Here is a 26,817-nt window from a genome sequence, read left to right on the forward strand (position 1 = left end):
CCGCTCGCCTAAACCACCGCGCGGTGCGACTCCCGACTTGCCCGCGTAGCCCGCTGAAGCGTGAGGTCCCCGCTGGCCCCGCCACGACCCTGCACGCGCCCCCGCTGGGCCTAGTTAGCGTGCGGCCACGCAGAGAGCAGGAAATAGAAAGTCTCGGGAAACCGTTGCGGAGGGCGGGCCACGGTGGAATGCTGAATTACATCTACATAGCTAACAGGTGAGTGCTCGTTCCCTGCACCGGGTTCTGTTCTAACCGCTTTCAAAGGCATTATTAAAGAGTCAACCAGGCAGAAACTACTATTGCCCCAATCTACAGATGAGGCAAACCGAGGCACGGACAGTAGCCATGTAATTTGCTCGGGGACACACAGCCAGCAAACTGTAGAGCTAGGAGAGCTGAACCCCGAGACTCGGGGGTTGTCAAGGTGCTTCTCTTAACACCAGGATGAGGCCCGGGGCTGCCTCCCCATTCGGAGGACCGTCGGGGAAATGTGAATCCTGATTGGATATTTGGTAACTTGTGTTTCTGTTAAGGAATTTGGGGATGTGATGATGTCGATGGTGTCTTTGGGGTTAAGTTTTAATAAAGGAAAGTCCTGGGCTTCCCTGATGGTTCAGTGGTAAAGGATCCACCTGCCAATGCAAGAGACACGGGGTTTGATCCCTGGTCCAGGAGGATCCCACATACGGCGGAGCAAGTCAGCCCTTTCGCCACAGCTATTGAGCCTGTGCTCTGCAACAAGAGAAGCCGCCCCAATGAGAAGCCCGTGCACTGCAACTAGAGAGTAGCCCCCACCCGCCACAACTAGAGAAAAGCCCACACGTGGCAACGAAGACTCAGCGCAACAAAAAATAAATAAATAAAATTATATAAAAAAAAGGAAAGTCCTTATCTCTTAGATTTACATACTGAAACTTTTACAAAATGATACTATATCTGGGATTTGCTTCTCAAACTTCAGCGCAGAGGGCAGTGGGTGGAGGTGTGGGGGAAAGATGATTGACCATCAGTTGTGCAGAAGTTGGGGGAAGTCTCCATGGATAGAGGTTCATTATTTTCTCTACTTTTATATGTTATACATGGACACACACACACACATGCACACACGTGCACACACACAGAAAATAACACATGCCACATCCTAGTCTCCAGTTAGGAAGCTTCTAACATGTACTATATGCACGTACCTGTTTTTGAACATACTTGCCTTCTCTCCATTTTCACTCCCTACTGCCTCGACCTGAGGCTCAGCCTGACCCCATCCATTCCTCAGGAGCAACATCCCCTGCTGGACCTCTAGGATGGTTGTATCTCCAGGCACAACCTATTAGCATAGCCAAGGTGCCGCCCTCATGGTTCCCCTGCCCCTCAATCTCCTCTTTGACTCCATCTGGACCCCCAGTTTTTCTGCAGCACTTTGGTCATAGCATTTTCTCCTCTTCTGTGTGAATCTGTTTACCCCCTCCTTCACGCTGCCTCTTCACCCAACTAATCCTAGGTTTCTCATGATTGTCTTCTCCTGATAGTCTACTCCTTATCAAAGGCTTTGCCACCTTCCTGAACTTCTAGCTGCTCTCCACAGATGCTGGGCTCTTGCTCCTGGCCCAGCCAGCCAGAGATGCAAATGGAAGCACTCAAGTAGCCTGCTTTACTTTCAGGTGTCTGACCTTTACCCTTTGGGTCAGGTCTCCAGGTGCAGACGAAGGCTTGAGCTAAGCTTCGGCTGGTGTGTCTTAGTGATCCTGTGCTTGGGGGCGAGCTCCGGGGAAACGTCTGGATTCCCATCCTTCATTCCTCTTTCTCAGACTTCCTCCCTCTCCTCACCAGCTCCTGTGGCTGAGTTCCCAGCATGCTTTAAACCATAGCCTGACGCTCTATTGTTAAAATACTGTGATGTTAGACTATGATAACGAAATTTCTTTTCCAGGACTTAGGGCTCACCTTAGAGAGGCCTGCAGTGCAGGAGACCTGGATTCGATCCCTGGATTGGGACGATCCCCTGGAGAAGGGAAAGGCTACCCACTCCAGTATTCTGGCCTAGAGAATTCCACGGACTGTATAGTCCATGGGGTCGCGAAGAGTCAGACACAACTGAGTGACTTTCACTTCACTTCACTTAAAGAGACAGTTAGGAGAGGCTCCAGAGGGACCGTGACCCTCAACTCAGGCTTGAGGGTCCAGATCATTCTTCATCTTGCCTCTTCTATCAGTTGTGAAGACTCATCCCTCAGATTAGAAGCCAGAAATAAGATGAATACAGGGGTTCTTTGGTTTGAACTTTGGTTTCTTAATTTGTCTGGGAATCACTCAAGATGCCCTTGTTAGATAAGGGGGTTGCAAAAGGCCGTTTGGCCAGGGGACAGGGAAGGGAGCCAAGAAAGGTATGTGTGCAAAGTCCCAGCCCTTTGGAGCTGGGTTGAAGTAATTTCAGGATAAAAAAGTTGGAGGCTCAGAAAAGTCTTTCTTTTCTCCTTGAGATCTTTGCACAGAAATCTGGTCTCTGGGATCTGGACTAATTTTAGCACATATCCTTTCAACAAGGATTGACTGAGCATTTGCTTTGTACCAGGACTTGGTCAACTCTAGGTGCACAGACACCAAAGCAGGAAGATTTGCCCCTTCAAGGTCATGCTCACTTGGGGTTGGTGATGAGACACGAGACAGGTGATAAGCGTTCTTCACCCAGTTGACGTTACCTGAAGCCTTCCTTGAAAAGGGCTGCCTGAGTGGAGAGGTGAAGGATGAGTAAGATATGGCGAGGCGGGGAAAGGTGAGGGCATTCTAGGCAGAGGACACGGCAGCGTAGAGGCCTGGAGGATGCATGGACCTGCACAACCCCAAGCAGTGTAGCATGACGGAAGGAGGGGTGTGAGCCAGAGAAGGAGGGACGCAGAGAGGGTGTGGTGACCTGAGGGCCGACTGTGCTGGGCTGGGCTTGCTGCACCAAGCTGTTGCTTGTCCTGCTGTGGTTTTCTCATTCCCATTAGCCCTCACTTTGTAGGACAGCTTTTGGAGAATGTTCCCCTGCCTGGCTGTGCTCTGAGGACTGGAGGGAAGAGAGGCTTGTTTTATCCTTGTGTCTCCGAAGAGCTGGGAGCAAGAGTGACAGTCTTGTGGCCGGGCTTGGTGGAGACAGCAAGAATCAAATGAGAAAACTCTCATGGGGAAGTAAGACATGGAGACAGTACAGCCACCAGCTTTCTCCCTAAATGTGGTCTTTGGAACACCGTTGTCCTCAAGCCCTGAGGGGCTTTCAGTTTGGTTAATTTCTTTCTTGTAGAAGACTATATATATTTTGTGTGTGTTAGTCGCTTAGTCGTCTCCGACTCTTTTCAACACTATGGACTGTGGACCACCAGGCTCCTCTGTTCATGGAATTTGCCAGGCAAGAATACTGGAGTGGGTTGCCATCTCCTTCTCTAGGGGATTTTCCCAACCCAGGGATCGAACCCAGGTCTCCCACATTGCAGGCAGATTCTTTACCATCTGAGCCATCAGGAAGCCCATGTGTTTTAGGTTAATATATTCTTTCAAATGTATCAAGTATTGCATAATAAAATTGTATATAACACATATGTTATATATGTCACATGTATGAGTTACAATGCATGTTAACATGAACACTCTGAGCCCACCAGCCAATCTCAGAGCTAGAATATTACCGTGCTCTTCCTCCTTGAACACAACCCCTGCCAAACCTTCAATCTCAGAGGTAACTGGTTCTCTGAATATTATCAGTCTCTTGCTTGAGCATATTCACCTCACATTGTCCTGTTCCTTAATATAATTTAGTTTGCTTTTTAGGGGATGTTACAAAAATGGTGAATGATATAGAGTTGTTTGGAACTTTTTTCACTCAAAAATTTTTTTTCATGCTTGGTTTTAAAATTGAGGTTGGTTCTTCATAACAATCAATTTCAGCGCAGACTTTCTGACTGTAATATGGAAGAACAGATCCCAGAGTTCTCAAATGTTGTTGAAGATAAAATGCTTGTGCTGCTGGGGACTGACTGCTCTCATTAGTTGACTTTCCTTTGTCCCACCACTTTCACATAGTCTGATTATAATGTTATTTGTATATTAATCAGATCTCTCACCAGCTTTCTGCATTTGTGCAGGGCAGAGCCTTCCCATGAATGACTTTGAGACACTTCCTACTTCCCCTTACCAAGCAGTTGTTCCTATCTCTAGGACACCTCTTGCCAAAGCCTTTTAGGTCCACGCATGTCTTCAGAAGCCATTTTCTTCTTTTTCTGTCTTACAGTGAATAATGAGTTCTAATGGCAGTACCGTCAGAAAGCCTTCAGGATGGTTCTTTGATGGGGCTGGAGACTGAGCAGAAGGAAGTTCATGAACTGATTCCTCTTGTGTGTTCTGGGGAATGTTAGGCCTTGTGTTACTTCCCCTGGGCTGCTGCAATAAATCACCACACGTTTGGTGGCTTAAAACAACAAAAGTTTATTTTCTCACAGTTCTGGAGGCTAGAAGCCTGAAGTCGAGGCTTTGGCTAGGCCATACTCACTCCAAAGGCCCTGGAAGGGAAGAGCCCTTCCTTTCAGCTTCGGGACTTCAGTGTCCCTTGGCTTGTGACTGTGTCTTTCCAATCTCTGCCTCTGTGTTTATGTGGCCTTATTTTCTGGGTTGCCATGTGTCTTTTTCTCTGTCTCTTGACAGGACACTCATCATTGGATTCAGGGCCCACCCTAATCAATTCAGGATGATCTTATCTCAAGATTCATGTTGTAATTATCTTCATTCCAAGTAAAGTGACATTCTGAGGTTCCAGGTAGAGGCATCTTTATTTTGGGGGAAGGGGTGACATTATTTAACTCATTACAGACCTCCAGATGCTACTTGAAGAAGATGTCTCATGGTTGAATATGTTTAGAAGTATTCTTCTCTATATCCCTCTCAGAGCATCAAACTATGGCCCAGTATATTAGAGACTAGACCACACTGTGCGCGTGTGTGTGTGTGTGTTAAAAACTCTAATGCTACTTTGGGAAGTGCTTTTGGGGACTACACATTTTTGGAGGACATGGCAAACTTGTGTTGAAATATTCAGGGTCTTGAATGGAATTATTTCTGAGCACCTGGAAAGCCCTTGTCCCCGCCATACCTACCTCCCTGATCAAAGCTACCTCATATTTCTTAGACAAGAAAACTCACAGTGAAGGAGAAGGTCAGATACAAACAGCCCTAGAGAGGGCACTTGAGCAATATCTCCTTCCTAGATGTAAATGACTAACCTCACATTCTTTCTTATCCAAGATCTTGGCAGAGGAAGGGAGATAACCTGGCCCTCAAGGCCACCAGGGCTTCTGAAGTCCCAGGGGTGGCAGGAAATGAGCCCAAAAGTACAACAGCTCCCTTTTAACCCTACAGGACCAGTGCTTTTTACAAACAATTCAACACGTTTTATGGCTAGAAGTGCTCATCTGTTTAACCTGGAATGTAAGACTACCTTTGCATTTTGATACTAATACCTGATTCATTAAGATACTATCAATTTTTGCTTCTTTCCAAATAGATAAGTATCAGAATTTTTATAAATACAAACATAAACTTCTAGAAGGCCAATTGAATTTTGTTTTATAAAATTGGGCTGTATTTGATTACTTGTGACGTTTCTGTCTTCTTATTCATTAGGTAACCCTCCCTTTGGATTGGGCTTCCCTGGTGGCTCAGTGATAAAGAATCCGCCTGCCAATGCAGGAGCTGTAGGAGACTCGGGGTCAACCCCTGGGTCAGGAAGATCCCCTGGAGAAGGAAATGGTAACCTATTCCAGTATTCTTGCCTGAAAGTTTCCATGGACAGGGGAGCCTGGGGAGCTATAGTCCACGGGGCTGGAAAGGGTCAGACATGACTGAGCACGCACCACACACCCTTTGAACTGAACATGCTGTGTTATAACAACAGAAAACCCACCAACACAAATGTGCTCTGATTTTTAAGTTCTTACATGCAGCTCTTTTGAAGAAGATATTTATCTATTTCTTCTGAATTTTATCAATCATCTTTTTCTCTTCTGGGCTGAGGGAGAGGTATGGGAGAGGAGAGAGAGAAGAAAAGAGAGTGGTGGTGTGAGAAGCAGTGAATGGAGAGCGTGGAAGCTCTGTCCCCAGCTGGAGGATTTTAGGCAAATACCCTTTCCCTCTGGGCCTCTTTATAAAATGAGAGGGGAGGGCCAAGTCTTGTCTCCTTCCAGCTATGGAATTCTGTAATTTAAAATTACATGGCAGAGGTGTGGAAAGTAAGAACCCAAAGTAAGTAGAAGGAAGCAAATGACAGAGATGAGCAGAAATAAGTGAAGTAGAAATGAAAATGTAATAGAGATGGTCAATGAAAACAAAGCTTGTTCTTTGAAAAGACTGAAAAAAGGAAAAGGCAAGGCTGTGTAAGATCATAAATCAAATAGGCTGGAGATAAAGCATGCAAAATACCTGATGCATAAGAGAAGAGATATTAATGACACAGTGATTGGTGACGTGGCACCGCCTCCCTACTTTGGCTTCCTTTTTCCTTTCCATTCTCTTCAGTTTTCCTCCTTTAAAAATTTATCTTTATTCTTATTTTCATCTTTGTTCTACAGCCACATACTATATCTGATATTGGCACTCACTGGTGATAAAGAGATTTTAACCCTCAGACCAGTGTCCATATTGAGGGCCAGTGCAGTTGCCACTTTCTTACAGCCGGTGGCACTGTAAGCCAGGGGCTGCATAGTAAACTAGCCATAAATTGTAGTATGTTTTTTTTCCCCACAGATTCTATGCTCTCTTCCTCGTTGTTGTTTAGTTTTGCATTTTCACATTTCCAAAATTGTTAGGCATCCCACACTCAATGTACGGATTTACTGCAGAATTTTATGCCCCTGAAAACTGTTATTCAAATGATGTTACTTCTTATTAAATCTTAATATTTTCTTAGAATGGAAGACATTCAGTATATTATGAACCTATGGCTCTGGAATGAATGAATCACCTGAAAAGAATATTCGAAATCAGTGGACATGGGTTCTTACCAAAGAATTGAAAATGATGCATTATTTAGTTGTCTGGAATAACTTTTTCTTTGGGGTTAGACAGACTTAGGAGTTTGAAACCCAGCTTGGATACTTACTCACTATGTTATCTTGGGTAAATTTCTTATGTTCCGTAAACCTATTTCCTCATCTTTAAAATGGTGATAACAGTGGCTAATTTGAAAAATTGTTACTGTATGCCTACCAGGTATCTTGGCTCAAGACAGTTTCAGTAACCTCCATCTGTGTGTGTTAGTTGTTTAGTCGTTTCCGACTCTTTGTGATCCCATGGATTGTAGCCTGCCAGGCTTCTCTGTCCATGGAAGTCTCCAGGCAAGAATACTGGAGTGGGTTTCCATTTCCTTCTCCGGGGGATCTTCCTAACCCAGGGATTGAACCCGGATCTCCTGCATTGCAGGTGGATACTTTACCATCTGAGCTACTAGGGAAGCCACAACCTCCATCTAGTGTTATGTAATTTTCAAAAGCTGAGGTTAACAATGAAATGTGAAACAGACTTCTGTTATTTTATAACAACTGAGGAGAGTGTACCTGTGCTATTCCATGAATTAGCTAATTGACTTGGGGACTGTGGGTATTGGACCACTGTTTGGCACTCAACCCAGATGGCATTGCTTTATCATCTCCAGTGGTTCCCGGAACAGAATCTCCTGGGATGTTTGTTAAACAAATGGTGAGTCCCTGGGCCCACTCAGACCCACTAAATTAAAAATCTTTGGAGGTATGTCGCAGAATATGTCTTTAAAACAAGTTCCTGGGACTTCCCGGGTGGTCCAGTGGTTATGACTTTGTACTTCCAATGCAAGAGGTGCAGATTCAGTCCCTGGTTGGGAACTAAGATCCCACATATTGCATGGCATAGCGTGTATATATATATATATATATATATATATACACACATATATCTGAGTTCTCCATATTGTTTGTAGGGAGATTAAAAAATATAGCTCTGACCTAGAGTATGATTTCCAATGGACTAGTGTTGGAATTGTATTAATATAGCTTGCTTTCCGTAGTACTTGAGTGATATGTGATTTTAATTTGTCTGTTGGGTATTGGAAAAACAAAATGAAAGGGCAACTCTGTTTTTTTCTGTTTCCTCATGTGTGGTTCATCTTTCACAAGTCAGTCACACTTAAATAGGTCTTGAACTTGAAACTAGAAGATGAATAAATTCTGGGGATCTAATGCACAGCATAGTGATTATTGTTTTTTTCTGTTTCTCCATGTGTGGTTCATCTTCCACAAGTCAATCACACTTAAATAGGTCTCGAACTTGAAACTAGAAGATGAATAAATTCTGGGGATCTAATGCACAGCATAGTGATTATAGGCAATGATAATGTATTATATATTCCAAAGTTGCTAAGAGACTAGGTCTTAAATATTCTTATCCCCTAAAAGAAATAATTTTGTGACTCGACAAAGTTGTAGCTAATGTAATCATACTGCAATATATAAATGAATCAGCACGTTGCACACCTTAAACTTATGCAGTGTTATATGTCCATTATTTCTCGATAAAAACCTATAACCCATTTTTTAAAAGTGAATGGGTCTGGCATGACAGTGATAAAGTATCATCTCTATTGTGTGAAGTAGAAAAGGATAATTCTGGATTGGTGAATGACAGTTCTAGATAACTGAAGTTTAACTTTTTAAGTGTCAACACTATTTTAACGTGCCTGATGGGAATTATTTATTCAACAAATACATGCTGATGGCTTCGTTGGTCCCAGGCACAGGTTCCCCTTGTCCGTTCACTGAACGCGTGGAATAGAGCACGTGGTGTTTGGAACTGGGAGACCCAGCTGGACCGGCTCTCTGCACACAACAAACTTCCTGTGAGGAGGGCCTCCCGGGCTGTCCGTTCCCTCAATCCCGCCTGTCGGGTGGGTGTTCTTCCTGCTGCTCTTCATGAAGTTGTTGGTCAGTCTTCAGGGCTCCCCCCAAATACCAAATTACCTGCTGAGCTTAAGTCTTCTCCTCTAATGTTTTCACTGAAGGCAACTCAAGGTGCCCTGAACCTTGAATACACAGCTCTCTGCTTATCTGTAGACGTGTATACACACAGACACACGTGTGTGGCAGGTCGAGCACACTCTCGCTTCTGCACATTTGATCCACTACTCTGGCTCAAGGAGGTTTTCAAGTAACACGACAGGAGACAAGGTCACAGCTTGAGCCACACACAGGGCTGGATGAGGCATCCGGGGGGCTCCTGGCCGAGAGCTTCTGGAGATGCGGGTCCACGTTGGCTGCCAGAGAGCATAGCTGTCACGTCACAGAGCTCACGACAGCACCTGGAGCGTGGGAGAAGGGAGATTGCTGTCTCCTGTATGACTTGACATCTCTACTTACTTCAGTAGCCTCCTATTTTACAGACAAATGGTATTACAGTGAAACAAAGTAGTGTGACTCCTTCAGATGGGGGCATGTGTGTCTCAACCTTCTCGCCGACAGAGGGTCGTTGTTGCATGAGTGTTAATTTCTCAGTCACGTCTGACTCTTTGTGACCCCATGGACTGTAGCCTGCCAGGTTCCTCTGTCCATGGAATTCTCCAGGCAAGAATACATAAATTATTGTACTGCGAGATCACCTGGGGACTCTGTGAGCAATTGTGTGGTTGGTGGTGGGCAGCGCATTTGCCCTGCGCTGAGTGGCCCTGCCCTTTTTGCCTGGCACCTCGTCCTGCCATGACCCTCTCCCCGTCCCAGGATCTTCTCACTGTGTGAGCCTCTTGCCCCGCCGGGTAGCTTTCTGCTCTCTGACGTCCTCTTCCATCTTCTCTCTTCTCTTTCTTTTCCTCTCTAATTCTGAATTTTATCTCAGACTCTTTGTTTTGAGCCTTTTCTAACCAATGAGAAAATGTCCTGCATAGCTAAGATTGTTAAATAAATTTCCCCTTGCCCCTAACCAAAGCTATTTTGTTGTGTTTGAATAGCATATAAAGACTATGGAATCAGGCCTCATATATATCTAGCCTCCTGATGTCCATTTTACAGTGCATTTTATCATAGTTGCTTTCCTCTGCTTATCTCCAACTCTTCTTGGGTTTTTAACTGGCTCTCGTTCCTGTGTTCAAGGATTATCTGGTTCTTCCAAGTGAGTGGTGGTTCTGGACAGTTAAGGGTGGCAAAGGCCAGAGTGCAGGTCACGACTCCATTGACCTATAAAGTGGTTCAGACAAATGGTCATGGACCCTGTAAGAGCATTCCTGTAGGTGTCAGGCAGTCACCCTGGTCTAGTATTTGTTTTTTGGGGTTTTTTTTTTTTTGCTATCAAAATGCAAAAGTGACCTGGATAAGCAAAGATGGGGGCCATCTGTCAAGCAGGACTAAGAGCTCCTCACAGACAGGGACAGGCCCACCCCTGCAGGCCCCTGGCAGTGCTCTAGGGGTGGTCTCCTCCCCCAGCTGCGGGCCGTCACCACCCGGCACACGGCAGCTAGCCTTCTGGGGCGGAACCAGGACAGGGGTGAGGAGAGGGAGTCACCTCCAGAAATTTTGAATTTTGCATCATGGGCACCGCACCTGCTTCACTCTTGTCCCGACTCTGGGTACTCCAACTGTCCTCACTCCAAATAATTGGAATTCCACCTCGAAGATGGAGCCAAGTAACTTTAAAAAGAACTTACGACTCTCCTGTTCTGAGTGGTTATTCATGAGATAAAAACAAATGGCTTAGAGAATGCTACCCTTCTAGTTACAGCTCATGCCTCTTAGGCAACACATTGTTAGCTAATTGTTTAGGTAAATGAGAACTGATCCAGGATTTCTCATCTGTAGTAAATGGAAGTCCTATTGTGTTGTTTGGTCGTGCATAAGGAAACAGGAGGACGTGGAGTGAAACTGAAGTGGGTGGGAAGAAGGAGACCAGATGTGGCAGAGATAAAAGTACCAGTTTTACTGAGCAATGCAAAGGAGGATGGAAGAAAGGGAAGGACCCCACGTGTTGAGAAAAGGAACCATTGTGGAGATGAGACTTTGCAAAAATAATTCATAGGCTTGATGCATTTTCAAATTGAACCCAGTAGGATTTTTTGTGGGGGAGAAGTCTTGGCAAATTTAAAGTCTCAAAATTGATCTAAAAATATATTCAGACAAGACCACCTCATATTCTAAAGATAAGGGGGAGGATGAAATTGCCTGGTTAAAGGATCTGTGTTATCAGAGGGTAACACAGAAATAGTAATGGGATGGAAGGATACAGTTGTTGGAGCAGAATCGATGGCCAAACAATGGTGCATGTTATATGTACATTAATTCAATATGCAGTACAAAGAGAAGGAATAAATAAACAATAATAAATGAAATTAATCCTTGTTGGAACAAGGCTGCACATAAATGAATATATGTAATAAATAAATGTCATGAGTCAGTATAAGTTCTCATCTCATACCATGACCCCAAATACATTCTTGATAAATTAAACAGATATTATATTGCAGAACAACTTTATGGATGTAAGTTTTAATATGTGTCAGATTGCTAGTAGATGAAAGACTGAGTTTCCAAGTGGTAGAAAGAAAATCATAATGGAAAATATTTGACTATAGAATGTAATATAAAATTTTGGAGTTAGAAATTAAGTAAATTGTCATATATGCTGCAAAGAACCTGGTATCCTTATTCTAATGATCATAAAGACTGTAGAGAAAAATGGACAAAGGAAAAGAAATTAGCCAATTCAGCAGAAGACACACAAATGTAGAAATAAACACACATATGGAAAAATGCCAAATCTTGATATTAAAATCAGCAGGGCTAGAACATTCACTGATGTGAACATTTTAAGTCTATGCATTTTAAAAATTAATTAATCAATTGTTGACTGCACTGGCTCTTTGTTGCTCTAGTTGTGGAGAGCGGAGGCTACTCTCTAGTTGCGGTGCATGGGCGTCTCATTGTGGTGGCCTCCCTTGTTGCTATGGCGCACGGGCTGTAGGCATGATGGCTTCAGTCGTTGTGGTACATGGACTTAGTTGCTCCACGGGCCTGTGGGATCTTCCCCGGACAGGGATGAAACCCATGTCCCCTGCCTTGATGGGCTGATTGCCATCCATTGTACCACCTGGGAAGTCTTTAAATATATGCTTTTAAAAATAAAACAATCCATTGCTGGAGAAAGGGTGATATAACAGATATGTTCACACTTAGAAGAAATTGATTTGTGTTTATCTTTTGAACACTATTTTCTAATGTCTCCTGTCTCCCTGTCTGCATAGACCCCTGGATAGCAGACTCTTATTTTGGCTTACCCCTAATAAAGATATCTCTGTGTAGCCCCAAGTGAAGTATTGTGTAAGAGCTCAAATTTTGGAGTTTAAATAACTACTCTGTGCCTTACTGGTTTGGGGCAAGTTGCTAACTTTACAGGCCTCAATTTTCTTATCTTTGGAGTGGGCGTATTATTACTTCCTTCTTTGCTGTGAGAATTAAATGAGATTATATGTGATGGACCTAATAGAGTGCCTGATCACAATAAGTATTCAATAAATGCTAGTTGTTACTTTTCTTATTTTCACCCTTCTCTCTAACTCTCCCACTTTTAAAAAATACTTGATTAGATGTGTTTGCTTTTGTAAATTGCTTCAAATCCTCATTGGAACAAGGCTACATATAAATTAATAATCTATATTTCCAGTGCCACCTTTAATAATTGTGTAAATTTATCCTGCCACGTCCAATGTAGGAGAGTAATTAGACATAAGGTCAATTGCAATATGCCAACATCTATCCTAAGACTTAAAATACTCATTAACTTTGACACAGTAATTTCACTTTTTTTTTTAAAATTTTTTATTAGTTGGAGGCTAATTACTTCACAACATTTCAGTGGGTTTTGTCATACATTGATATGAATCAGCCATAGATTTACACGTATTCCCCATCCCGATTCCCCCAGTAATTTCACTTTTTGACTGCACATGTGGAAAAAAAGCTGAACAATTTTGTATCCATAAAAAGCTCCTTCACAGAATTTTTCATAGTTCTATTGTAGCTAAAACTTGAAAAGAATCTGAATGCTGTTTAAAAGAGAAATGGTTAAATTTTTCACTCAAGAAACTTTATGTAGGCACTGTTTATGAAAACTGCATGATAGCATGGTAAATGCTTATGATATAAAACCAAGAGGAAAAAGCAGTTTACTTAATTGTGTCTATAATATAACTGCAGCATCCTATGAAAACTTATGAAGAAAATGCCTGGAAGGAAATATACTAGTATGTTCACAGTAGATTTTGAGTGACGAAACAATGGATAATTTTTAAATCTGTTTTTTTTTTTTTTTCCATTTGTTTCTGTTAATTCCCGGTTTTCTCTCCTAATGAATCTCCCCACCCACACACAATGCCATATAAGGTCCCTGTTCATAACTCATGGATCAACGCAAAGGACAGCTAAGTTTGCACTGTTTTCTTTGGGCATGATGTCATCTTTGTTTCGCTAAAATGCAATTGCCTAAGGTATGCTTTTGGGACAGGGGAGTAGCTTTGGGGGCTGTATAAGGGGGCAATTTAGTGTGGATTCCTGTCATGGCCTTGCTTGGACTGATAAATTGAGAGAAAGCAGAACACCTGTAGAGAAGGGAGTGCGGATGCAGAGTTTTTGGTACCAGTCACAGAAGCTACAGAAATTCCAAAATCAGGAAAATGAAATTCCAGAGCAGAATTCTTTGCCCGATTGGGCATGAAATCACTCAAACCTTATTTCTTTAAAGAAGTATGCAAAATCCATTTGAAGCATGTTGTTACTGTCATTCCTATTTTAGTAATACTTATCTTTTAATCTGAAGTCATCAAATTAAAGACATAGAATCCAAAGATAAAATTATATACTTTTAATTTTATGCCATGAATTGTCTTTTCTGATTAAAAATTTCAAATATACAAAATGTGTAAATTAATTAATGAAGTTCATTAGTGATCCTAGTGTTAGGACTTACAACATAAGTTTCTTCATTCTTTCCCTGGTATAAATAGAGCTAACATTCCTTGAGTGATTAGCAAGTGCTTGGCACTGCTTGGAGAATTTTATATTATTAACTAGGCTCATTCTCAGTGAAGTAGGTACAATAACCATCTACATTTCTTTGGTGAAGTTCAGCTTCTTGTCCATGCAACTAGGATGTGGCAGAGCCAGGATATGGAAGCCAGGCATTCTAGCTCTGAGTCTGTGCATTTAACCTCTTTCTCCAATATCTTTATGAATACATACTAACCACAGTTGGGTTATACAGTACCTAACCTTGTAATCTGCTTTTTCTTTCTAATGTAGCTGAACATCATTCCAAAGCAGTAGAGATATATCCACATTCAGTATTTTTAATAGAGGCATTGTATTTTATTACATGGGTAACTCATAATGTATTTAACCATAATCCACATGGTTGGATATTTTAAAAAATTTTCTCTACTGTAAACAGCAAAGGAATGCACATTCCCATATACAAGTATACATTTGAGAGAATATTTCACTAGGATAAGTTCTTAGATAAGGAACATGTAGGTCAAAGTGAAAATTTTCAAGGCTTTAAACCCCTGTTGCCAGAAGGCCCTCAAGAAATGTGCACATTTAAATTCCCCCTTAACAGTACAGGAGAGTGTAAGAAAAGCATTTTATATAGTGATTCAATACATACATATTAAGTTTTCTATTTTCTTTACTAGATGCAATGACCTCTTTTCCTCTCCTCTCTTCTCTCTTTCACTTCCTTTTCAAAATTCTCTTAAGTGCCAGATATGATTCATTAAGTTAATTACATGATCCATGAATGAGTAATAACAACAATTTGAAAAAAACACTATTCAATGCTTGGATACTAGCATTCTTTTTAGTCTTTGCCTGTCTGGTAGTCTGAGATAGTGGTAAGCTATTGTTTCTATCTTGACTTCTTCAATTACTCAAGAGGCTGAACATTTTGGAAAATCATGTTTTTGAACAGAGTAAACTATAATTCATTATTTCTCAACTTATAGTGCATATTAGAATTAAAAAAATTATAATTCTTGTATTAATTGCTGGGCCAAATAATCTCTAGAAATTGGACTCAGGTATCAAAATTCATAGCCAAGGCTGAGAATAAGTGTTGTAGATGGTTCTAGTAGACCATCTACATCTACCATCGTGTGATGGTGTTGTTCACAAGATACCTAGGTTGTTACCTTATAAAACTGCACTTGGGTTAATATTCCATTGAATTTGATACTTATTTCAAAATTTACTCCACAGGCATTTAAATAAATAAATATGACTAACTTTTTAAACAGTTTTGTTCCATTGCAAGAGTTCTGACTATTAAGCACATGTCACTTCCAAGGGTCATTGTTTATTTAAATTTAAATACCTGTTCAGTTCAATTCAGTTTAGTCGCTCAGTCGTGTCCGACTCTGCGACCTGATGAATTGCAGCATGCCAGGCCTCCCTGTCCATCACCAACTCCCGGAGTTTACTAAAACTCATGCCCATTGAGTCGGTGATGCTGTCCAGCCATCTCATCCTCTGTCTTCCCCTTCTTCTCCTGCCCCTAATCTCTCCCAGCATCAGGGTCTTTTCCAATGAATCAACTCTTTGCATGAGGTGGCCAAAGTATTGGAGTTTCAGCTTCAGCATCAGTCCTTCCAATGAACACCCAGGACTGATCGCCTTTAGAATGGACTGTGGATCTCCTTGCAGTCCAAGGGACTCTCAAGAGTCTTCTCCAACACCACAGTTCAAAAGCATCAATTTTTCGACCTTCAGCTTTCTTTTACCTGTACCCTAACCTAGACATGCAGATAACTATAACACCAGGAAGAGAGTGGAACTTTTATGATCATATGAATTTATAAATAATGCGATTAAAAACATATGTTTCTACCCTGAAAATACTATCGAACAACTACTGGAGCTAATCAATGAATTAAGTCACAGGATACAAAATCAATACACAGAAATCCCTAGCATTCTGATACACTGACAATGAAAAATTAGAAAGAGAAATTAAGGAATCAATCTCATTCACTACTACAACAAAAGAATTAAACACCTAGGAATAAACCTACCTAAGAAGACAAAGAAAGAAAAAGTAAAGTCACTCAGTTGTGTCCAGCTCTTTGCGACCCCATGGACTGTAGCCCACCAGGCTCCTCCATCCATGGAATTTCCTAGGTAAGAGTACTGGAGTGGGTTGCCATTTCCTTCTCCAAGGGATCTTCCCGACACAGGGATCAAACCCGGGTCTCCCGAATTGCAGGCAGATGCTTTACCATCTGAGCCACCATGGAATCCCAAAAAGACAAAAGACCTGTATATAGAAAACTATGACACTCATGAAAGAAATCAAAGATGATACAAACATCATCTTGTATATAAACAGAGATACATATAAGAACATGATATATCTCTCAGAGATGGAGAGATATATCATGTTTTTGGATTGGAAGACTCAATATTGTGAAGATGACTATACTACCCAAAGGAGTCTACATATTCAATGCAATCCCTATCAAATTACCAATGGCATTTTTTCACAGAACTAGAACAAAAAATTTCACAATATGTATGGAAATACAAAAGACCCCACCCAAGTAGCCAAAGCTATCTTGAAAAAGAAGAATGGAGCTGGAGGAATCAACCTTGCTGACTTCAGACTTTACTACAACTACAAAGCTACAGTCATCAGATGGTATGGTACTGGCACAAAAACAGAAATATAGACCAGTGGTACAAGATAGAAATCCCAGAGATAAACCACCCACCTATGGGCACCTTATCTTTGACAAAGGAAGCAAAAATATACAGTGGAGGAAATACAGTTTCTTTAATAAATGGTGCTGGGAAAACTGGACAGATACATATAAAAGAATGAAATTAGAACACTTCCTAACACCACACACAAAAATAAACTCAAAACTGATTAAAGACCTCAATGTAAGACCAGAAACTATAAAACTCTTATAGGAAAACATAGACAGAACACTCCATGACATACATTGCAGCAAGAGTAAGGGAAATAACAAAAATAAACAAATGGGACATAATTAAACTTAAAAACTTTTCCACAACAGAGGAAACCATAAACAGGACGAAGTAAAAACCCTCAGAATGGGAGAAAATAATTGCAAATGAAGCAACTGGCAAAGGATTAATCTCCAAAATATGTAAGCAGCTTATGAAGCTCAATGTTAGAAAAACAAACTAACTCAATCAAAAAATGGGCAGAAGACCTAAAAGACATTTCTCCGAGGAAGACATACAGATGGCCAACAAATACATAAAAAAAAAAAAAGCTCAACATCACTCATTATTCAGTTCAGTTCAGTCGCTCAGTCATGTCCGACATTTGCAACCCCATGGACCGCAGCACGCCAGGCCTCCCTGTCCATCATCAACTCCAGGAGTTTACCCAAACTCATGTCCATTGGATCGGTGATGCCATTCAACCATTTCATCCTCTGTTACCCGCTTTTCCTCCTGCCTTCAGTCTTTCCCAACATCAGGGTCTTTTCAAATGAGTTAGCTCTTCACATCAGGTGGCCAAAGTATTGGAGTTTCAGCTTCAGCATCAGTCCTTCCAATGAACACCCAGGACTGATCTCCCTTAGGATAGACTGTGGATCTCCTTGCAGTCCAAGGGACTCTCAAGAGTCTTCTCCAACACCACAGTTCAAAAACATCAATTCTTCGGTGCTCAGCTTTCTTTATAGTCCAACTCTCACATCCACATATGACCACTGGAAAAACCATAGCCTTGACTAGATGGACCTTTGTTGGCAAAGTAATATCTGCTTATTAATATGCTGTCTAGGTGGTTCATAACTTTCCTTCCAAGGAGTAAGTGTCTTTTAATTTCATGGCTGCAGTCACTATCTGCAGTGATTTTAGAGCCCCCGAAAATAAAGTCAGCCACTGTTTCCACTGTTTCCCCATCTATTTGCCATGAAGTGATGGGACCAGATGCCATGATCTTAGTTTTCTGAATGTTGAGCTTTAAGTCAACTTTTTCACTGTCCTCTTTCACTTTCATCAAGAGGCTGTATAGTTCTTCTTCACTTTCTGCCATAGGGTGGTGTCATCTGCATATCTGAGGTTGTTGATATTTCTCCCAGCAATCTTGATTCCAGCTTGTGCTTCATCCAGCCCAGCGTTTCTCATGATGTACTCTGCATATAAGTTAAATAAGCAGGGTGACAATATACAGCCTTGATGTACTCCTTTTCCTATTTAGAACTAGTCTGTTATTCCATGTCCAGTTCTAACTGTTGCTACCTGACCTGCATACAGATTTCTCAAGAGGCAGATCAGGTGGTCTGGTATTCCCATCTCTTTCAGAATTTTCCACAGTTTATTGTGATCCACACAGTCAAAGGCTTTGGCATAGTCAATAAGGCAGAAATGGACATTTTTCTGGAACTCTCTTGCTTTTTCGATGATCCAGCGGATGTTGGCAATTTGATCTCTGGTTCCTCTGCCTTTTCTAAAACCAGCTTGAACATCTGGAAGTTCATGGTTCATGTACTGTTGAAGCCTGGCCTGGAGAATTTTGAGCATTACTTTCCTAGCGTGTGAGATAAGTGCAATTGTCGCTCATTATTAGAGAAATGCAAATCAAAACTACAATGAGGTATCACCTCACACCAGTCAGAATGACCATCATCAAAAAATCTACAAATAAATACTGGAGACGATGTGGAGAAAAGGGAACCCTCTTGCACAGTTGGAATGTAAATTGATGCAGCCACTATGGAGATTTCTTTAAAAACTATGAATAAAACTATCATATGACCCAGCAATCCCACTGCTGGGCATATACCCTGAGAAAACCATCATTGAAAAAGACACATGTATCCCAATGTTCATTGCAGCACTACGTACAACAGCTAGGACATGGAAGCAACCTAGAAGTCCATCAATTGATGAATGGGATAAAGAAGTTGTGGTACATATACACAACAGAATATTACTCAGTCATAAAAAGGAACAAATTTGAGTCAGTTCTAGTGAGAGGGATGAACCTAGTGTCTATTACACAGAGTAAAGTAAGTCAGAAAGAGAAAAACAAATATCACATAATAACATACATACAGAATCTAGGGAAATGGTACTGATGAATGGTACCTACCTATTTGTAGGGCAGGAGTAGAGACACAGACATAGGGAACAGACTTGTGGACACAGCAGGGGAAGGAGAGGGTGGGACAAATTGAGAGGGTAGCATTGAAACGTGTACATCATTATATGTAAAAAAGATAGCTAGTGGGAAGTTGGAGAAGGAAATGGCAACCCACTCCAGTATTCTTGCCTGGAGAATCCCAGGGACAGAGGAGCCTGGTGGGCTGCCGTCTATGGGGTCGCACAGAGTCAGACACGACTGAAGCGACTTAGCCGCGGCAGCAGCAGCAGCAGTGGGAAGTTGCTATATAACACAGGGAGCTCAACCTGGCGCTCTGTAACAACCTAGAGAAGTGGGATGGGGTGGGAGGTGGGAGGGAGGTCCAAGAGGGAGGGGACGTATGTATATTTATGGCTGATTCATGTCGTTGTATGGCAGAGACCGACACAACATTGGAGAACAAGTATTCTGCAATTTAAAAATGCATGTTTCTAATATCCTCATGGTATAGCTCATTTATTACAATTTTATTATTTATACCAAAAGCAACAGGGAAGTTTGGAAACTCTTAGCTGGGTTCAAATAGAGTATGTTTGCTCTTAAAATATTACATGTTTAAAAAATATCTTAGTCATCTGAAGGTATGATTTCACTCCATCTTAAGTATGGTGTTAAAGAAGTGTTCTAATTTGGGCTTATGAGCTATTAGCTGTGCAAATCACAGTTAATGCTTGTGTAAAGTCTGATTTGATGGTGGATTATGGTGAGGAAACTCATGTGAGAGAGTTTAGATTCTCATGAATAAACTCATGTTGTGGGAGAAGCAAGGTGCTATTTAGTATTTCAGCGTTCCATCAGAGAGTTCCAGTTGCCTGCTGGACCATCCACCTAGGTAGTCCTCTGGAACCCCAATTTAAAGTATCTCCCTAGTAGAGTTCCTAATGCCTTCCTGCCACTTTCCCAAACCCACCCTCCCTCCTCTAACTGTGGCATAGTGAACAGTCGTGTGCTTTGCAGTAGGACAGAGGTTTCTTTACATTTCTAATGCAGTCTCCTCAAGTTAGAGATATGGAAACTAGGCTAGCGTGTTGCAAGTGGTCTGTGGGGCTGACTACTGAGGTTCCAGCTCTTGAAAGCCCAAGAAGGCCAGCCTTCCCACACCTTGCCCCTCCAGCTTCAGTCTTTTGCTTCTCTGTTGTACATGGAGGGAGCTTCAGGAAATGAGGGGTGCTCACAGGAGGCTCTCAGAGGGCCAGTGGGACCAACCTCGGTCACAGGACTATCCCGGAGAAGTGAAACCAGCAAAGTAGCGTGACTGCCCTGGGTGTCGCTCTGAGAGCAGGCACTGATGAGTGATACGAATTCCAAATGTGCTCTACAAATTGGTGAATGGCAGGTGACTAAGAGGAGCTGGGGGTTGAGGTCAAAACGTGACCTCCCTTGGCGTCTGCCTTTAGCCTGTCACTAGCCGTACTTGGCAATTCCTGTCTCCAGGTTCCTTTGCTGCTGCCCCCTTAGAAGTATGCTGCAGTAGAGAAAGTTTTGCCTGGAATAAGTTACTTAGCGACTCTTTGCGACCCCATGAACTGTAGCCCGCCAGGCTCCTCTGTCCATGGAATTCTCCAGGCAACAATACTGGAGTGGGTTGCCATTTCCTCCTCCAGGGATCTTCCCAACCCAGGGATCGAATCCAGGTCTCCAGCATTGCAGGCAGATTCTTAACCAACTGAACCACCAGGACGTCCAAGAATACTGGAGTGAGTAGCCTATCCCTTCTCCAAGGGATCTTCCTGACCCAGGGATTGAACCAGGGTCTCCTGCATTGCAGGCAGATTCTTTACCAGCTGAGCTTCCAGGGAAGTCTATGCCTCAATTAACTAATCTATAAAACTGGATGAATGACAGCTCTTTAGAAGGAGCCAGCCCTGATGACCAGGATCAGACCCCCTTCACACATGCAGCTGATCTCAGATGATCATATGGAGTGTACAGTAAGGGGGCTGGGAAGCGGGTGTGGGCTGTAAGTTCACATGTGGTCCCCGCTATCTTCTCCTGCAGGGTAAAATGATCACCCTTGGGGGCAGCACAGCTCTTGGCAGAGATACAGCAGAACAGTTATGGATCCAGTCAGATGTTGGATCAGTTCAATTTTTACCTGCTCTTTACCTGTTTCAGGAGAGGAGACTGCTAATCATCTAGGAAAATTGTAGCAAGTTCAGCAGCCTTCAAGCCTCAGATGATTGGAGTATGGATTTTCCCCTTGTTATTCATGGTTACTAGAAGTCAATGATCAAGTCATCAAACCCAGACATCAGGCTTTCAGAGCTGGAAAGTTGAAAACAGGGAGAGCTGCATCCTGTTGGGTCACATCCTGTTCACGAAGGCAGGAAGTGGGGCAGCAGACCAAGATGGTTAGAAAAAGATGACGCTCACGAGGCCTTTGCACGTTATGTGTGTGTACATGTGTATTGATATGTAATGTTTTTTAAGACTCTGTGAATCAAAGCTCAAATATAATGTTTTCGGAAGACCTCAAGCTTCTTGTGAAATACTGGCTAAAAGCCAGCTCTTTTGTTGCATGACTGTGCTCAATCTGTAGCCATACCCATCGAAGAAGTAGAAAGAATATCCTATTTGCCACCTGAAAACTGGTCACAAGGGCACTGAGTGTTTCCTCGGGGAATAGGAATGTAATGTTGGGAATTTCTCAGTGGCAGTCTTAGTGAGTATGAGATTATAGATCATGTCCAGAAATAGAAATGTCATGGCTTCTCTCAAAGGGAAGGATGGATTTTCCCAGTTGTGGGAAGCCCTTCGTGCATTGCTGGAGAGGCATCGGCTCGTGTGGAATTGCTGGCACATGATAACTCCCTGCTCAAAGCACAGCTTGTCTTTCCTTCACTCAGCTGCCTCCGCGGACAGAAGAGCTTCCGGGACTGAGGAATGTCAGAAGTCCTTTCTGCTTCTTTATAATTACCTTTACTGCTTTCATTCGTCTTCTCTTTCTTCTCCCCTTTTCTTTTTTAATTTATTTACTTTAATTGGAGGATAATTGCTTTACAATACTGTGATGATTTTTGCCATACATCAGTATGAATCGGCCATGGGTATACATGTGTCCCCTCTACCCTGAACCCCCTCCCACCTCTCTCCCCACCCTACTCCTCCAGGTTGTCACAGAGCACCGGCTTTGGGTGCCCTGCTTTGTACATCAAGCTTGCACTGATTATCTATTTTAATATGTATGTTTCAATCCTATGCTCTCATAGAAAACCCTGAAGATCCCTCTTTCTTATATGTGTTTCAGTCAGGATGGTGATCGCACAATGGTTCCATGCTGCTTTGCATGGGGGTGGGATTAAGCAGAAAGCAGTTTTATGCTGGTGATTGGCATCTGTCAGGAAATGAGAAGCCTCTTCCAGTGCTGGGCTATCCAGTAACTCATGAGTGAAGGGCTTCGAATATAAATCAAGCATTCAAAATGATGGTGCTCAAACTTTTAAACTGCTGGTCCCAAGCATCTGCCTTTTAAAAAAAAATATTGGTTTGGCTGTTCTGGGTCTTAGGTGCAGCATGTGGGATCTTTTAATTTATGGCCGTGCTGGGTCTTTGTTGCCGCATGGGCTTTTCTCTAGTTCCGGTGCATGGGCTTCTCACCCTGGTAGTTTCTCTTGTTGCAGAGCAAGGGCTCTAGGGCATTCGGGCTTCAGTAATTGTGGCACTTGGGCTCAGTAGTTGTGGCTCCTGGGCACCAGAGCACAGACTTAGTAGTTGTGATGCATAGGCTTAGTTGCTCCATGGCGTGTGGGATCTTCCCAGACCAGGGAGCGAACCTGTGTCTCCTGTGTTGGCAGGCAGATTCTTTACCACTGAGCCACCAAGGAAACCCCCAAGCATCTGCCTTTGAGATTTAAAAACTATGTGCTTTGCAATTAGTACTCAATCGTTTGCTGATTTCTTTTATTTCCTCTAGTCTCTGGTAAGTAATTGTGCTAGGAATGGGTCACAGTTAACTAGGGAAATATCTCTTAGGAATATCCATACATCCTGGAACTAGATGAGAGGAAATCTGCTAAAGGCTTTACCTATCACCTCGTGATTTCAGATTTTAGTATTTAGAGAAAGAGACAGAAAGAAAGCAAAAGAAGAGAATGATATTGACTATACTAAGATCTATGCATGGGTAGTGTAGGTTTTATTATAAAAATTTTCAATAGTGGAAACCTAGCACAAATATTGCATATAATTTTACCCCAAAATAAAACTGTATTTTTATTGTGCTCTTCTAGTTCTTGTGATATGTAATGTTTAATCTATATATGTATCATCATAAATATTTTTTCACCCCAATTCATGTATAAGAGGTGTTCTTTAAAAGAAGAAATGACAATTAGACCCGCTTTTGGTGCTCGTGGACAGAGCAGCAGAGTGGGTTACAGACCACAGCAAGTTGTGTGCTTCCTTTTGGTTTTGTCCGTGGGGACTTCATCATTTTGGTATTTCGGCTCAACCTTTGAAAAATGGGAGTGGGTGACTCGTCACCTTACAAATATATTGAATGGAAAAATAACTGGTATGTAATTTCAGTATCACCAAGGTGGAATGATGTGGTATGAAATGCTGCAGTATAAACCTCAATATTGAGCAAGTCATCAGGCCTTCTGTTATCCTTTAACTTCTTTCTTTTCATTTTATTTCTTACTATACTCAGTCACTCCTTCCTCAAAATCTAAGGAGCCAGGATCCTGCTTGATAATCCCTGGGTGCTTGCTGTGTGACAGGAAATGTGTTAAGTAAGGTCTTTGCTCACGTTCCTCATTTAATCCTCCCCTCTAATGCAGGAGGTACCATTATCCTCACTTTAGAGATGAGGAGACTGAGATACTGTGATTAATTATTTTGCTTAAGATCAACTGGTAAATTATGGAGCTACTGTTCTGACAGAGATTTTTGCAAGGGTAAAGACCTTTCTACTTACAGATTAGGCTCTTCTGCAACACTGCACTGCCTCAATGCAGTACCTGGAACAGAAATGATAGAAAAAGAAGGCATGTTTCAGAGTTGACTACTAGTTCTTTATGTGATATGATCTCTTGTTCCTTTCGTTTTGTAGCTTGGATTTACTGTCACCGCCTTCTACAAGCTGGGGACAGTCATTAACAGACGTAATTGTTTAGAGAGTATGGTTTTATGTAACAGGAAAATATGTTTCAGAAATGTAATCTGGAGGAAAAGAAAAAAATATTGCATTTCCGGATATGTCAGTTCCTTTTTTGTTCCGTCTTGTTAATCATTAGGTTGAGTCTGCTCAGAATGTAACGTTAACCTCCTGAAGGATAAAAATAACTTCTCTTGTAATTTTTCTTCATGTAGCAACAACATATTGTGCTTGTTCATGGAAAGATCTATTTTTAAAAAGAGTGCAAGGCACCCTTAGTCCCATGAGTAATAATTGGCACGATGATGCTTATGGCAGGTCATCACTCTAAGTCCTCCTTTGGAAGGCTTGTGAATTGTTTTTCACACGAGTTGTACGTGTTATTTTGTGATACGTGAAACCTCATTTAGTAATAATAGAAAACCGCCAAAGGGTATCATGTATATGGTTTGGGGAATTCCTTTTACTTCCCGTATAGTGACTCACAGCTTAGATGTACTAAGTTGGGTAGGGGAAGCATCTCTATCATTGTCTCACAAAATACAAACCAGGAACCAGGAAGAGAAACTGCAGACCTCTGCATGCTCCTCTGCACTCCCATAGGCAGGAGGTGGCATCTGGAGGTGGTAGCTGAGGTCTAGCAAATGCAGCCACTGGGGGACCAGGAACAGGATGATCCTGGAAAGAGGAGGGGGGAAGTTTTCTGATACTTAAATTTGTGACATTTACTTTTCGTTTCTGGTTTAATTCTCCCCAGGTTCATCTAATCAAACACAGCCAGAACTGATTCCTTGCTCTGAAATATACACATGGCTTAACAAAACAGAAAGTGGATGACTAGAATATGGATTTCCATGTAAACTGATTCAACTGCTATGGAAAATAATATGACGGTTCCTCAAAAAAGTAAAAATAGATCTACCGTATCATCCAGCAATTCCACTTCTGGGTATATATCCAAACGAAATTAGAACAAGACATCAAAGAGAGAAGATTACTCCGAAGTTTACTGAAACATTATTCACAACAGCCAATGTATGGAGACAACCTCAGTGCTCATAAATGGATGTGTGGTGCTTGGATGAAGAAGATGTGATATATATATTTTTCCTTTCCCATGAGAAAGGACATTCTGCCATCTGCAACAATATAGATGGACCTTGAAGACTCAATATTAAGATGTTAATTCTCAAAAATTGATTTATAAAATCAAAGCAGTTATAATCAATTTCTTGGCAGGATTCTCACTCCCTTTCCTCCCCCCCTCTTCTTTTTCCTCTGTAGAAATTGCTGCACTAATCCTGAAATTTATATAGATATGCATATGAAAAGGACCTAAAATAGCCAAAACAGTGTTCAGAGAAGAAGAAAGCAATCGGAGAACTTAAATTATATGGTTTTAAGACTTAGTAGGAAAAAAACTATGGTAGTCAAAAAAGTTTGGACCTTAAACTTACAAATGTAACACATTAATTATATCTTAATAGAGCTGAGGGGAAAAAACCCTTATTGGCCATTTTGGGTTCTGAATCAAGGTTTTCAATCCTTGGCATCTTATTAAATGTTTTACAGTTTAAAGGAACACATAGCATTATACTTTTCTCTGAACAATTCCTTTCCTGATTTGGATTGGAAAATTGATCAAGATTTTGTAAAAGGCACACAAATACAACCCTAAGTAAAGAGGCCTTTAGTTGTTGTTGTCTAGTCACTAAGTTGTGTCTGACTGTTTGCAACTCCAGGCTCCTCTGTCCATGAGATTTCCCAGGCAAGAATACTGGAGTGGATTGCCATTTCCTCCTCCGGGGGACCTTCCCTACCCAAGGATTGAACCCACTCCTGCACTGCAGGTGGATTCTTTACCACTGAACCACCTGGGAAGCCCTGTGGCTCTGATATTGCTTTTAAACATTGTGAGCCTCAGTCCTGGCTAAGGTTGCTTGTGGATGTTTGAGAGCAGGGGAGCAACCAGTGAGAGAACCATTGTTTTTGGATAATCTATGATGAGATGGTTAGATAGCATCACAGACTCAATGAACATGAATCTGAGCCAACTCTGGGAGACAGTGAAGGACAAGGGAGTCTGGTGGGCTGCAGTCCATGGGGTCACAGAGAGTCGGAGATGACTTAGTGACTGGACAATGACAGCGACACAACATGGCAGATGCTTTAGGGGATTTTATCTCATACTTGCATCATCAGGCAGGTACAGCATTACCCTTACTTTATGGAAAAGTGAGAGGTGAAGGCAAACAAGATCCTTTGAGTTCAGATTTAAAACTTATTGTCCTAAAAGCAGAAGTGCTCAAGGGGACTTCTCTGGAGGTTCAGTGGTTAAAAGTCCACGCTTCCAAAGCAGGGGATGGGGGTTCAATTTCTTGTTGGGGAACTAAGATCCCACATGCTTTGTGGCCAAAAATAGGGGAAAAAGCAGAAGTGCTCAGCTTTGATATCTTAGACTCTCATATACTTTATTCTGAAGCTCTCTTCACTTATAATCAATGACTGGCCTGTC

The 26,817-nt window shown here is 42.0% G+C and overlaps 1 long non-coding RNA gene across 1 annotated transcript; it reads left to right on the forward strand.

The window, feature by feature from the left end:
• The first annotated feature begins 39 nt into the window (after positions 1-39).
• Positions 40-25,961, forward strand: LOC122676582. The gene is made up of 2 exons (XR_006335605.1): positions 40-217; positions 25,060-25,961. It is a non-coding gene; the product is annotated as an uncharacterized LOC122676582 (long non-coding RNA).
• Positions 25,962-26,817: the final 856 nt, after the last annotated feature.

This window comes from Cervus elaphus, chromosome 20 (genome assembly GCF_910594005.1).
Source record: "Cervus elaphus chromosome 20, mCerEla1.1, whole genome shotgun sequence".
Taxonomy (NCBI): Eukaryota; Metazoa; Chordata; class Mammalia; order Artiodactyla; family Cervidae; genus Cervus; species Cervus elaphus.